Source organism: Geotrypetes seraphini, chromosome 2 (assembly GCF_902459505.1).
Source record: "Geotrypetes seraphini chromosome 2, aGeoSer1.1, whole genome shotgun sequence".
In the NCBI taxonomy this organism is placed as follows: Eukaryota; Metazoa; Chordata; class Amphibia; order Gymnophiona; family Dermophiidae; genus Geotrypetes; species Geotrypetes seraphini.
The window spans coordinates 285,744,470-285,760,457 of NC_047085.1; the positions used below are offsets into that span (position 1 = coordinate 285,744,470).

The 15,988-nt window shown below is 38.3% G+C and overlaps 1 long non-coding RNA gene across 1 annotated transcript in view; it reads left to right on the forward strand.

Annotated features, from left to right (window-relative positions):
* The window catches only part of LOC117353616, a 154,246-nt gene that overhangs the window by 116,772 nt on the left and 21,486 nt on the right, over positions 1-15,988 (forward strand). The window contains exon 2 of the long non-coding RNA XR_004537989.1: positions 5,670-5,752. This is a non-coding gene — a long non-coding RNA (uncharacterized LOC117353616). The remainder of the gene's footprint in view (positions 1-5,669; positions 5,753-15,988) is intronic.

Here is a 15,988-nt window from a genome sequence, read left to right on the forward strand (position 1 = left end):
ATGGTATTAAAGGTGCGGATATATCAAGGGAAATCAGAAGGACAGATTTATTATGATCTAAGAAATATAAGATGGTGGTTGTTAACCCGATCATGGAGTGTTTCATTGAATGATTCGTCCTGAAGCCAGTTTGATTTGGATGCAATTCCTGGGTTTTATATATAAAGTCTGTAATTTGATTGAAGACTTCCTTTTCTGTCAGTTTTGCGAGAAATAAAATGTTAGTGATAGGAAAGTAATTTGATTCTTCATCTGCTGATGTATTATGGATCTTAATATATTTCCACCGGTTAGAGGATGTAAATTCAAAAGTCATCATCAACATCTTCTCTCATATCAAGCAGCATTATGCGGTAAAGATCTTGGACAATTACTTATGCTTGCTAATACTTATGGGGAATTCAAGAGACACCTAAAAACATATTTGTTCCTGAAGTACTTAGGCAGTTGATTTGTACAATCTTTCCCACAATAACTGATCTCTAGAGCCAGTTCTACTCAATTTGTAGCATTTTTAATCATTTTAAACCGAATAGAACTTCACGGTCCTGTGGTATATAAACTGTTATTATTATTATTATTATTAATGATCGGGTGAATGGACGAATTTTTCTAAGATTTTGGAAAGTAGCCAGAAGTTAATCTGTTTGTGATCATTTTATGCATGATTTGGCCAAAGATAGAGAAAAGACGTTTTAGTATTGAGGGGGTATCACATCCAAGCTTGACCCCTTAGTGTTAACGCTTTGAAGAATTCATTTAAGATTGTTTAATGTCGACAAATTGAAGTTAGCACATTTGAAGCAGGTAATCTCGAGGCTAGGCCCTCGTCTATGGAGACAGAAATGACTTTTGTTAGAATGGATTCCCTGAATTTACCAACTTTTTAAATAAAATGGTTTGCAAGGTTTTGAGCTGAGAGCTTGCAACTTGGGGGTCCTTTTATCAAGCTGTGGTAGGGGTTTAACGTGCATTAAACCGCCTGCCGCACTAGCCGCTAGCGCCTGTATTGAGCAGGCGTTAGTTTTTTAGCCGGCTGTGGGGGTTAGCGCATGATAAAATGTCCGACGGGCTAACCCCGCTAGCGCGGCTTGATAAAAGGACCCCTTGATCTTTTTTTGGGTTGAGAGACGTCATAGATTTTAAAATTGAAAAAAAGAGCAGATTAATTTTTTGCTTTGGAGATGCGAATTGAGTAGTAATTCTTTTTTGCCTGATTGATATTTTGGTATTTCTAGTTTGAATTGTGAGATGTTAGCGGAGGGGTGAAGAGTGGGGGTAGGACAGAGGCAGAAAAATATTAGGCCCGTCAATTTGGACTCAGGCCCACCCAAAATTGGCTGTCTGACTACGCCAGATTCTGTCATGGAATTTACATAGTAATGAGGTATTTTGTTTGCATTTTCATGTTTACATCTCATTACTATGTATCCTAAAGTAACCTGAAAAATCCCTTGTTATGCCAGCAAAACCTGTGTTATAGCCTTTTAACATGTGTTAAGGGTCAAATAACAGCTTGATAACTACTTGATAAATAAATAAAATATAAATTTGTACTATAATCCCTCTCAATCCTTTGTTTTAAGCAATGGCCAAAATAAGTACTTTTATGAAATTTTGTGCTTGTGGTTGTTTATACATACATATGGGTTAAAGTTGGACAACACAGAGTGAGGCAGTTGAGAGGAGTTGAAAACTTGGTTATTAATACAAACTTATGTTTCAGATAGTATTACTTCTTTTACAATGCGTTTGAACACTTTTATATACGCATGGAAAGGGTTCAGAGTTCAAGTCCTGGGTAATAGGTGGGAAAGAAGGGGGATTTGTTCAGAGATGTTTGGGGCTTGCATAGAACTAAAACTGTACACTGGTATGGTAATCTTTGTTGTTTTGAATTTTATAATAAAAGAAAAAAAGAAATACAAGTGGAAATAAAGAGGTAAATAAGAAAACAGGTAATTAAATGAGGGCGGGGCATGGGCAGGGTAGGGCTAGGGGGCCCAGTATACTTGCATACCTAGGGACCCTCGAAGAATTAATCCTGCCCTGCATGCACCAAGGGTGATCCGCCCCCCCCCCCCCACCCTATCCTTAGTACGCCACTGCCCACACATATTGGTCCTGGGGTGAGGAATAGGTCAGTAATGTGGAAGTGATTCAGGTATTCAAAGCAAGTTATTTTTTTCTGAGAAGTGTTTACTCAATGCTGCAGAGTTCCTGCAGAGTTGCTGAAGGAGGAATGTGAGGCAGGTGGTCGCCTAACCCTGCCTGCTGGCAGTACAGCTGGACCAAGAATCCCTGCCATGGTGGCTGCATAAACTGAATCAAGGTAGCAGCTGCACTATGCACAGGTACTTTTGACCCCTTGTGGAATACAATGGTGAACTTTTGGAAAGGAGTTCCAGCTATAAACTGAGTGATTAAAGCAGCTGTACAGAAAAAGAGTATTATGCTCTTTTGTAGTACTGGAAGTTTTATAAAGAGAAAATAAATGTTTTGATTTTGATTGGAACTGCTAGGAGAATCAGAGATTGTCTGTGATCTGATAACACTTGCATAACCCCATTGGCACTCATAGGAGCGCTGGACCATGCCCTAGTGGCGGAAGTCGGGCCTTGCCGTACTGGCGTGCTCTGGCCCCACACTATTTATGAACATAAAATCACTAGGTATAATGTATCCATATGTTATTTTTTATACCATAAATGATGTCAATATTAAAATTAAAAGAAGAGCATACTGTAGTTTACATGTTATTAAATTTTCAGAAATTAATACAATGCAATATCCTGATTGCATTTTGATTTAATTATTTGATAATATAACAAAACAACAAGCTTTAAAACATTGAAAATGTAATGCATACAGTAGAGTGAAACATTCTAGCAAGTAATGTTTTTTTATCTTCAGTTGCTACAGCGTATTGTAACATAATAGGTTTCATTTAAAAAAGCAATGAAATTCTTTGTAATCAAATGCTTTCAGTTGTCTCTGACAGCTACATACTAGTGTTCCAGGGTAACCTGAAAACAAACACAGTCAAAGTAAGTTTTCTTAATTAATGGCTGAGTTGTCATTATGGCTGAAATGATATCATTCTTTGTACATTCTTTTTAATTGAAGCTGGCTATTGTTCTGTAACTAACTAAAGAATGCAGCAGTCTGTGCAAAGGATGTTTTTTTATATGCAAGACACCACTATATACATACATGCATCTCTTGGTTTAATTTAAATTTAATCTACATTTTACTGTGATTTCGTGAGCAAGAGCTGATGGTAGGGTTACCATATGGCTCCAGAAAAAAGAGGACAGATTGAGACATCTGTGTTTTATTTCTATTGCTTTCACTGTTCTTCTTTTTCTGGAGACATATAATAGCTTTAGTTGACAGTACAAATTTGGGTGCACTTCCAATTTGTGTGTACAATTTAATTGAATAATGAGCTAATTAGTGCTGATTAGGATCTTAACAAGCAATTATTGACACTATTTGGAATTAATTAGATTTTATGTGCATCTTTTTAGGTGGGAGACTTGTGTATGGTCCAAAAAAGGGGGCATGACCATGGGAGGATCATGGGCAGATCACGGGTATTTTTCCAATTTACATGAGCAGTTATAGAATAAGAGGAAATGTGAGCCTAGTTCAGGTACAAAGATTTGCAATTGGTGTAAATGGTGATGCCTTAGGGCTCCTTTTACTAAGCTGCGATAGTGTTTTTAGCACACCAGCATTTTAGCGTGCGCTAAATCCACGCTACACGGCTAGAACTAACGCCAGCTCAATGCTGGCGTTAGCGTCTAGCGCATGTGGCAATTCAGCACGTGCTAAGCACGCGCTAAAACTGCTATCGCAGCTTTGTTAAAGGAGCCCTAAATTTAGATATGATTCCTAGTGCCAAGCGCTGATCCCTAAATGCCGCCTAACTTTGAATGCAATTTATAGAATAGTGCTAGGTGGAGGGTTTTGAACACCAAATTTTAGGCACCATTTATAGAATCTAACCTGATGCATGTGCAGTTGGTTTAGATTCTTTAAATGGCACCTAGATATACTGAAACTCCTGTAAACTGTAAATACTTGTTTCTAGTGTTAATCCATTGAATGAAAGCTATAAGTTCCTCTTCGGTCCCATTCCACAAAAAGAAGATATCATCCAGGAAGCGTTTCCAGAGGGGTACATACTTCTTGTATTCCTCCGATGGATAGATCTCTTGTTCATCAAATTGACATCTTCTTCTTGTGGAATAGGACCAAAGAGGAATTTATAGCCTTTATCCAATGGATTAACACTAGGAACAATAATTTACAGTTTACAGTGACTTATCATATAAAACAAATAGAATTTTTGGACATTCTAATTGGAAAATGTGACAATCATATCACTACCACTTTATATAGAAAACCGGTAGCCCGGAACACTCTATTACATTTTTCCAGCTTCCATCCCTATCGGTTAAAATATAGTCTCCAAGTGAGCCAGTTTTTAAGAGCTCGAAGAGTATATTCCACGTTACAGGAATTTAAAAGAGTGGCAGGAGATATAGAACAAAGATTTAGCGCAAGAGAATACCCAGAGGGAGCCATACATAAAGCATACCCTAGGGCGCATTATGCTCAGCGAGATTTATTATTTCAAGAAAATCGTACTATAGAACATAGTCAAATAGAAACTGAGAGAATTGTATGTGTTTTACCTTATGCAGATGTAACTAAAATGACTAATCTCTCTCATTAAGGAATATTAGCCCATTTTACAAACCCTTAGGGGTTTTGATACAATTCCTATGTTTTCTTTCAGGAAAGGTAGGACTATAGGGCAAATCCTGGGACAACAGAAAAATAAAGATCTATGGGGAGGGAGGGGGAACACATATGAGATGTCAACATTGTCAGTGGTGCAATAACACTATCGAGGCTCATCAATGGCAGGATCCCCAATTGAATTGTATGATTACAGCACGCACATATATGAATTGTAAGACTAGTAGAGCGATCTGTATAACTGTATGCCCTTGCAATTTGGTATATGTAAGATGCATGAAGCGTCCTATTCAAATTTGTTTAAATGAACATAAATCGAGGATAGCCACTAATACTCTTCAAGCACCTCTGGTACAACACTGGGTTCAATACCATCATACCATTAAACAACTACGATGGAGAGTGATTGAACATTTAGAGATAGGGAGGGAGGCAATTGGGAAGAAAAGCTAAATTTCATCGAGCAAAAATGGATATACCAGCTTAATACAGTGATTCCTAAAGGATTAAATTTAAAGTTAGAATGGTCCACTTTAGTCTAGGGGGTCTGTAGTTGGAGAATCTGTACAGGAAATTAAATATATCTGAAGTGATTTTAGTTTTCAAGAGATGTTAATTTAAGAGACTAGCCCTCCCATTGGGACTCTGCTGGCACAAATGTTGACATAGCTATCAGCTGACCGACATGGGAAGGTGTTTAAAATGAACTGAAAAAGAAACCGCAGCCATGACAGTAGGTTAAGTGGTCTATTGGAGTGGCATGAAGCATCCATAAGGTAAACAGCTTGATAAATTAATTGATTTTGACTGGCTAGTTGGATACTTTTTAGTTCTTAATGTAGAATAAGTAAGGATAGGAGGTAAAACTGTTACTAAGAATGTTTTCTATTTATCGATAGGGATCAGTGACCTTGAAAAAACTTTCAGGTGAAACATGTCGGCACCGCTATCCTTGAAAGGAAGACCACATTAAAGCTAAGTAGTAAGTACTAAATCATACAATGAATTAAAAAAATTATTTATAAGCAAAGTTAAGAATATTTATTAAGTATTTATATATAAAAATGCAAATATATGATCTAGTGAGGAAGTAGTACTTAAAGCCTGGAACAATGAGAATTTTTGAGTACTAGGTGGTACTTCTGAGGGTCATTCAAGAAGGCTAGTTATGAGGTCAATTCATGGAGAGTATTAAAAAATATACACTCTGAATGAATGAAACTGGTTTGAGACCTTAATAAAGAACATATTTGAATATTAAGTGCAAATGTATGTATGTTCCAGCACAACTCCGAAGCGTATGAACAGATTTCAACCAAACTTGGTATACATATCAATTACTATCTGGGGAAAAAATACTGTGGGGTGGGAATGGGGTGACATGTAAAGAATAATCGAAAAAGACAGATATTGCTTTGACCAATGGTGTGAAATTTGGGGAATGATGTCACAGTCAACAGTATATAAGGAAGTGCAGCTGTGGTGTAGTGAAGCCTAAACTGAAACTGAAAACTGAAAATTTGTGTGATGTTAATCCTCAAGTGAATGTAAACCAAAATCCAAGGGAATTTATATCTGGGCAATGCCGCATACAACTTCAGCTAAGGTATGGGGAAAGGGAAGGGGGTACGCATGTGGAGGGAAGGAATGGGAAGGGGGGGCAGAAAGGAGGAGAGGTGCCAGCTTCGGGAATCATGTCACACAGTCATTTAGCAATATATAAGGAAGTGCAGCTGTGGTGTGGTGAAACCTAAACAGAAAGTGAAAACTGAAAATTTGTGTGATGTTAATCCTCAAGTGAATGTTCCTCAAGGGAATTTATATCCAGGCAACGGCGGGTGATCAGCTAGTATCATATATAAGATAACCTGCAAAAGGCACATTGACACACACCTCAAGAGACCAACAACTAAAACAGAATATTACCAACACTTGTACCTACTATTGTAGCTGCTAATGGGAGGTGCTGACTTGATACCAACAGACTAAGGTCATAGAAATAATTTAAGATCTGTGATTACTACCAGCTGGGCTACATGTGGCTTTTGCCAGTAAATCTAATTCTGTTCATTTTATTATCTTAAGTACTTGCATTTAGCACTTATGCATCTATCCTAAGCTTTACCGCTGTGTATACTTTGTTTCTGCACCTTATCTTTGTGAATATAACTTTCCTTATTTGTTCCTTCTGGTCTGTGGGGCAGATCAGTGACTAATAAAAGGGAATTCTGAATTTTGGGTCCTATTGTATAGATACATTATCTACTATTTGTGGTGCCATTTTCCTACACATCTATATCATACCTTCCCAGTAGGGGGGAGGTCATAGTTGTACCCTCATACACCCCTTTTATTTATAACATTTTTATTTCCCACTATCAGTAAGTTTCTAGGCGGATTATAGATGTATGAGTACATACTTAGTTCATGAGACAACATAGTAAAATTATACATTTCTAAACTCACCACCCACTCTCAGCACGTTGGTTCTAGTGATACTGATTATTAATAATAATAATAACAGTTTATATACCGCAGTACTGTTAAGTTCTATGCGGTTTACAAAAGATTAGTGAAGTACAAGTTGAGAGAACTTAAGGGATGGGAGAACAAGAGGGGGATAGGGCAAGAGAACCGTTATAGATGGGAAAGAGAGGAACGGGTCAGCTGTCTAGGTACTTCAGGAACAGGTGAATTTTGAGGCGCTTCCTGAACACCTCGTAAGTGGTGGGCGAGAGGAGTTGTTCTAGATCTTTACACCATAAAGCTGCTTGATGTGAGAGAAGGTGTCCATAGTGTTTTTTTAGTTTGCAATCTCTAACCGGGGGAGAAACGAAGTGCAAGTGGGAGCTTTTCTTGTGTCTGTTGGCTGAGAAGGAGAAGAGGTCATTTATGTATTTAGGGGCTAGACTGTAAAGAACTTTAAAGCAAAGGCAGGCAAACTTAAACTTTACACGAGCTTCCACCGGCAGCCAGTGTAGCTGTTTGGCGTCATGTGATTGAATTTCTTCAGACCGAAGATAAGTCTGACCGCAGTGTTTTGCATTAATTGTAAGCGTCGCATATTCTTTTGGGGGATTGCTAAATAGGCGATGTTACAGTAGTCAAGTTGACTCAGTATGAGGGATTGTACCAGGATTCTGAATGCAGAGTTATCAAAATATGATTTAATGGATTTAAGCTTCCAGAGGGTGAAAAAACCCTTTTTGATTAGGGAGTCCACCTGGTCTTTCATGGTTAGGCATTGGTCCAGAGTTACACCCAGTATTTTAATGGTGGGCTGTATGGGGTAGTGGTGTTTTGGTGTCAAGCGGGCGTGGTGAAGCGACAAAGAATTTTGTCTTCTCTGTATTGAGCTTGAGCTTGAAGTCTGTCATCCAGTGCTCCATCAAGTTTATGGCTTCTGATGCTTTGAGAATGGTTTCCGAGATGGAGTTGGAAAATGGGATGATGATCTTAAAATCATAAGCGTAACTGAATAATTTTATCCCCAGCTGGGTTAATTGAATGCCCAGTGAGGTCATGTAGATATTGAAAAGCAATGGGGATAGTGGGGACCCTTGCGGTATACCGGATGGGTTGCTCCAGGTGTTAGAGAGATCATTATTGAACCGAACCTGATAGGTGCGGGATAAAAGAAAGCCATGAAACCAGTTTAGCACTTCACCCCTGATGCCAATAGCGTCTAGGCATTGTAGCATTTTCGCATGGTCTACTAGATCAAAGGCGGAGCTCATGTCGAATTGCATGATCAGGGCATTGAGGCCTTTGCTTAACAATAGATGCAAGTTATCTAAGATAGCTGCAATTGCAGTTTCCGTGCTGAAAAGAGGTCTAAAGCCAGATTGAGTCTCATGTAGGAGTGAGAACTGGTCAAGATATTCCATCAATTGGGAGGGTACCAATCCCTCCATGATCTTTACGATGAATGGAATGGAAGCAATTGGTCTATAGTTGGTTACTAGAGCTGAGGATTCTTTGCTATTTTTTAGGATAGGGGTTATCATTATTTGGCCGTTCTTGGTGAGGAATTTCCCATTTTTCAGGTTATGGGCTAAGTAGTGCAGTAGTGAAAGTTTAAATTCAAATGGTGCCGCTTTACACAACTACTCTTCAGAAGGATAGTACCTTTAAACTTCAGATCAACAGAAGGCATATGCATCTTTAAACAAGAGTGTTTTTGTGCGACTTTGAATGTTTTGAGGTCAATAAATATAGCATAATCAGTTAACAGCTGGCTCCAAAGCATCCTTTGAATGCCCAAACAATAAATTAAGAAACCTACTGAAGCAAGACCAAAATGAGCTCCCAGACCTCTGCTTATTTCAGAGCCCAGAATATATAAGAATATGAATAAATCCAAATCACAATCTTTTCAATCTGATGAACTGAAAGGAAAACTAAGGGCTCCTTTTATGAAGCTGTGTTAGCGGCTTTATCGCACACAACTTTTTAGCGCGCGCTAACCCCCGCGCTAGCTGAAAAACTACCACCTGCTCAAGAGGAGGTGGTAGCAGCTAGCGCGGCCGGCAAATTAGCGTGCACAGCAGGTTGGTTCCTTGATACAGCTAATTAATTAGCTACAGTTAATTAATTAGCTAATTAATTGATACAGTTAATTATTCTTTTTAGAAGGTGTAGAACAGAACAGATAATGTATGATATCTCTGGGGAAGTTCCCCTTGCTCATCTTCTGTTTCAGTGGTGTTCAGTTGCTATGGTACAAATTCTTATGTTCTTATAACGCGGCTTCGTAAAAGGAGCCCTAAAAGATACAACTCAGTAACATACAATATCAAACTCTAGACACAGCTGAAAAACTCTCTTTAGGTTCTTTATAATCTTTTTATTTCCTTGATAATTCTTTCTCAGGCAAGGCATGCAGTATACTTAGCTTCCTACCTTGCAGGACACCAGCTGCAAACATCTAACTAGAACCTTAGCACTACATCTCAACAGCTTTACTGAATCAGACCAATGGTCCATCAAGTCCAGTAACCCATTCTTATAGTTGTCAATCCAATTTACTAGTACCTGCCCAAAATCCAAGGAGTAGCAACATTCCATGCCACCGATCAAGGGCAAGCAGTGGCCTCCCCCATGTCTTTCTCAATAACAGACTACAGATTTCTCCTCCAGGAAATTGTCCAAATCTTTCTTAAAACCAGCATTCTATCCGCTTTCACTACAACCTCTAGCAAAGGGGTTCCAGTGCTTAACTATTCTCTGAGTGAAAAAAAATATTTCCTTCTATTGGTTTTAAAAGTATTTCCCTGTAACTTCATCGAGTGTTTGTAAATTTTGAGGGAGTAAAAAATTGATCCACATGTACCCATTCTAATCCACTCAGGATTTTGTACACTTCTATCATATCTCCCCCAGCCGTCTCTTTTCCAAGCTGAAGAGCCCTAACCTTTTTAGTCTTTCCTCATACAAGAGGAGTTCCATCCCCTTTATCATCTTGGTCACTCTTCTTTGAACCTTTTCTAGCACCACTATATCTTTCTTGAGATAAGGAGACCAGAATTGAATGCAATACTCCAGATGAGGTCACACCATGGAGCAATAGAGACCCATTATAACATTATTAACCATCCCTTTTTAAATAATTCCTAGCATCCTGTTTGCTTTTATGGCCCTCTGCCGTACATCGTATTGTCTAAGATGACACCCAGATCCTTTTCTTGGGCACTAACCCCTAAGATGGACCCTAGCATCCGGTAATTGTGATTCAGGTTATTCTTTCCAATGTGCATCACTTTGCATTTGTCCACATTAAATTTCATCTGCCACTTGGACGCCCAGTCTTCCAATTTCCTAAGGTCTGCCTGCAATTTTTCACAATCCGCATGTGTTTTAACAACTTTGAACTGTTTAGTGTCATCTGCAAGTTTAATTGCCTAATTCAAAGTTCCAGTTTCCTTTCATTTATAAATAAGTTAAATAACACCGATCCCAAAATAGTCCCCTACGGCACTCCACTGTTACATAGTAACATAGTAGATGACGGCAGATAAAGACCCGAATGGTCCATCCAGTCTGCCCAACCTGATTCAATTTAAATTTTATTTTATTTTTTTTTTTCTTCTTAGCTATTTCTGGGCAAGAATCCAAAGCTTTACCCTGTACTGTGCTTGGGTTCCAACTGCTGAAATCTCTGTTAAGACTTACTCCAGCCCATCTACACCCTCCCAGCCATTGAAGCCCTCCCCTGCCCATCCTCCACCAAACGGCCATACACAGACACAGACCGTGCAAGTCTGCCCAGTAACTGGCCTAGTTCAATATTTAATATTATTTTCTGATTCTAAATCTTCTGTGTTCATTCCACGCTTCTTTGAACTCAGTCACAGTTTTACTCTCCACCACCTCTCTCGGGAGCGCATTCCAGGCATCCACTACCCTCTCCGTAAAGTAGAATTTCCTAACATTTCCCCTGAATCTACCACCCCTCAACCTCAAATTGTTTACTCTGCTCCATTGAGAAAAATGACCATTTAACCCTACCCTCTGTTTTCTATCCGATAACCAATTCTTAATCCACAACTGAACTTTGTCACCTATCCCATGACTCTTTAATTTTCTTAGGAGCCTCTCATGAGGAACTTTATCAGAAGCTTTGTGAAAATCTAGGTATACTACATTGACCAACTCACCTTTATGTACATATTTATTCAGACCTTCAAAGAAGTCAAGCAAATTGGTGAGGCAAGATCTCCCTCGGCTGAACCCATGCTGACTCCGTCTCATTAAATCATTTTTGTCTACGTGTTCCACAATTTTATTTTTTATACTTGTTTCCACCATTTTTCCCTCCCACTGAAATCAGGCTTAGCGCTTTGTAATTTCCCGGATCTCCTCTGCAACATTGGCCACCCTCCAATCTTCAGGTACTACCGACAATTTTAGCGCCAGGTCAGCAATTTCATGTTTGAGTTATTTTCAAGTTTCAAGTTTTATTACCATTTGATGAATCGCTTATACAAATTTTCTAAGCGATGTACAATTTAAAAAAAACCACTAGATAGTGGTCTCACATACAATTGGACAAACTAAACACCATACAAACTAAATAAATCAATTAACATTTTTGCAATCATATTAAAGACAGACATGATTGAAGAAGGAAAGGAGGGAAAAGTTACAATTTCATTCTCTATTGGAAATTACATAAATGGAAAAAACAATAGGGAGGGAAAGGGGTTAATGAGTTTGATATTCATAGCAAGATGAGAGGGGTCCAAGATAGGCCGTATTACACATCAAAGTCGTCTTGAAACAAAAAAGTTTTTAATAATTTTTTAAAAGATGAAAGATCTTTTTCATTTCGAATATAATTTGGCAGTGAGTTCCACAATTTAGGAGCCATAACAGAAAACATATCATTTCTTCTTGTGCCAACGATTTTCAGAGAGGGAATTGTTAGTAAGTTTGAAGACGATGATCGTAGAGAACGTGGGGCATTGTATGGAATGATCATTCTTGTCATAAATTGTGGTTCATTAAAGATTAGTACTTTAAATACTAAAAATAGAATCTTAAAATTAATTCGGTGGGAAATAGGAAGCCAGTGTGATTTAATCATTAATAGTGTGACATGGTCATATTTTTTCCCTTTATGAATAAGTTTTATTGCCGTATTTTGAATTATCTGAAGCCGTCTTTTTTCTTTCTGTGTTATGTTGATTAGAAGAGAGTTACAGTAATCGATTTTAGATATGATCAAAGAATGAATTAATATATTGACAGATTTAGGATCTAGAAATGTAGAGAATGAGCGAATAAGACGTAATTTATGGAAACAAGATTTAACAATTTGACTGATGTGATTATGAAATGATAAGTCTACATCAACCACTACTCCGAGAATTTTCAGCATAGGTACAGTCTCTAGAGGGGTATTATCTAGGATGAATGGTGATATTGGCATTAAGTTTCCTTTCCAGGTGAAAAACAGTACCCTGGGATGTATACCATCTGGTCCAGGTGATTTATCACTTTTTAACTTGTCGATTTGGCATCATCACCCTTGAAAACCATTTCCAGTTCAGGTAGATCTCTTACATCTTCTTCCATATGAATGTAATAAGAAGAGTTTGAATTGTATGGATAGACAGACAGTGAGCCAGTGGAGTGACCTGAGGAGAAGGAGTAATGTATGTATAAAGACCCTGGTGGAATATGAGGTGTGCAGTAGCATTTTGAAATGATTGAAGGGCAGAGATATGGCTTAGTGGAAGCATATGACAGTAATCCAGATAAGAGGTGATGAGAGCATGGATGACGGTCTTGGCAGCATGCTCAAAAAGGAAAGGACGGATTTTAGCAATATTATAAAGAAATGACAGTCTGGCAGTCTGTTCACCAGTTTTGGTAGTCTGTTTGGATATAAGAGGAGAAGGAGAATGATGAGTCAAAGATGACACTGAGGGCTCCTTTTACTAAGCTGCGATAGCGGTTTTAGCTTGCACTTAGCACACGCTAAATTGCCGTATGCGCTAGACGTTAATGCCAGCATTGAGCTGGCGTTAGTTCTAGCTGCGTAGCACAGGTTTAGTGCACGCTAAAATTCTGTGCGCGCTAAAAATGCTATCGCAGCTTAGTAAAAGGAGCCCTGAGGTTGTGAGCTGATGTGACAGGGAAGATGAGAGTTTTATCCACTGCTACAGAGAACGGGGAAAGGGGAGATGTGGGTTTATGAGGAAAGATAAGGAGTTCAGTCTGCTTCAGCTCCCTTAAAGTGTAGCTGGATCTAGAGAGGTTCTCTGCCTTAAGCTGCCAGTCATCTCCCACACCGAAATATTTGGGCTGCCAGTCGGATCTTAGTTGGACTAATCCTCTACCCCCCAGACAGCGATGCATGACATGGAAAGGGGGAAGGCAAAGTTGGAGCCGGCACCCTGAGCTCCCTGAAGGATCACTATTGATATCTAACAGCCTATGTTGAAGCTCCTGATCAAATCAAGGAAGTGAGCAAGTGCTGAGGGCCTGGAACCCTGAGCTCCACAAATCTCCAGTAGGCTGGCTGTATATGTTCCTTAGGGATATGCCTGCCAGCTGCAGACTTAAATGTCTGTTCCTCTTCAAGCAGGCAGATCAGTCCTTTTGAACTGTGATCTCCGACATTACACAAAAAATCCGTAAACAAGCTGCAAAACCACCACAAAACAAAAAAGTAGTAAATGGAGCAGATCAATAAAACATCTTCATGCTCGCTGGCAGAAGGAAGAACTGGAGAGCGCAGCAGTGACCATTGAGGAGGAATTAAAAAGCTGTTATTGACATCTGCAGTATTCTCACAAGCACAGATAACTGTATGGTTCAGCATGCCATCTCAATTGCACTGGAATCTTCATTATTTAACAGACCAAAATTAAATTTCCAGTACATATTTTTTGTAACTTATAGGCACTGAATAGTAATTAAATGTGCCATGTGATCTGAAAGTAATATGCTGTATATATTGGATTATATTTACAAGGTAGTAAACTTTCAGATATCAGGAAGTAGTCAGTTTTGAATGGGTCTGATAATGAAGAGAACAAAATATAAATATTTTATCTGTAGGGTAGTCCAGTTTCCAGGGATCAGCCAAAACAAGTTATTTAACCATAGAACATAATGCCAGCCTGCAAAAAATGAGATCTAGAAACTAATTAAAGTCACCCTTAAAATAATTGGCAGTGTTCCTGCTACTAGTGTGAAAAAAAATTATGGTGAATGAATTGTGGAAACAGAGATGTTTCACTGCACCATCTTACCCCCTTTAAATCTCTTTGGGCTTTGGGGCCGTTATCACGTAGTAGCCACTAGCGCAGCTTTGTAGAAGAGGGGGTTAGTTTCTCCAACTTGTGTTTCTATTTTGAGCTACCTAGCTTCAATAGCTGAGAATTGTAAGATGACTGTTAATATTGTTTTTTTACATCAAAATTCTGCTTGTTCATTGGAGAAGAAGCAAAGAATGATTTAAATAGGTTTGATGCCATTTATATTTAAAGTTAATGATTTCCATTTGGAAACCATTAAAGAGGCTTGTCATTTCAGGGATACAACTTACTTTCATATCCACAAATAGTATAAATTAGGATGGACATTACAAATTGACTATAGTTGTGCACCAGGATTTTCCAGTCATTTTCAGGACATTTTAAGACTTTTTTTTCCCAGATGTTTAGATATTTTCTGTTTGTTTCACACATTTGCATTCATAAAAACTTTTAACATACATTAGAACTTTACTTCACAAGTTAATAAACATTAAATAAATTATGCATGTGCTAAATTTTTAAGACAAAACACCCCAAATCTGTAGTAAAAAGGACTACTAATTACAACCCATATTTGAAGCTTGATTTGTTGATATTCACATGATAACAACATACTTCAGCAACTTGTGAAAATAATGTCCAATATATTCATGTGCTAGTGAGTTTCAGAGACTGTTATTGTCATGCCTTTTTTCTCCATCAACTTTATACCCCCTTTCCTCTACTTCATTCTCTCTTCACCTCTTATATTATTTTTGAAAGCACAACCCATCATTCAACTTAAACTAAACAATATTATCAATGATCTGCATCCAGCCATACTCTTCAACTCATTTCCAATATACATCCCAGACAGATCTTAAGTATTACAATATGCGTCAAAGAACTCTTACCCTTCCTTATAGAAAAGGCTGACATTGTCATTTGTCTGCCTTACATGGCAAAAAAGAAATTACTTTAACCCATACTATATATCACAAGTGACAAGAAATCAGAAGTTACCTGTTATAATTTAACTATTGTGGAAATCAAAAACTATGCTTTTGTTCTTTGATAAATAGAAATAAGTATGGAGTATGTTATTTCTAGGATTTCATATAAAGGCTCAATTATTAATAGAAAGATGAAGTTATTTCCACATGGACATATGATGAGGCAAACCAAAGGTATTATAAAATTATTGGAACCTGGTGGGGGAGGGATTAAATGGGTCAAGATGGCATTGATGCAGAAGTAACATACTGAGCTCTTAGAATGCCTCTCTGGTCTACCAAGGAGAGCCATGACCAAGCACAAGGTGAAAGCCTAAGTTTTTTCATGTGTAGCTGGTCCAGTAGCCCTAGCCATGGTACAGCAGAATCTGGTTGGTTATGTCATTCTGGCAAACATGTTGAAGTTCTGAAGAGAGCTTGCTTGGAAGGAAGCATAATTTTGAGCCCTGTATGCCACAA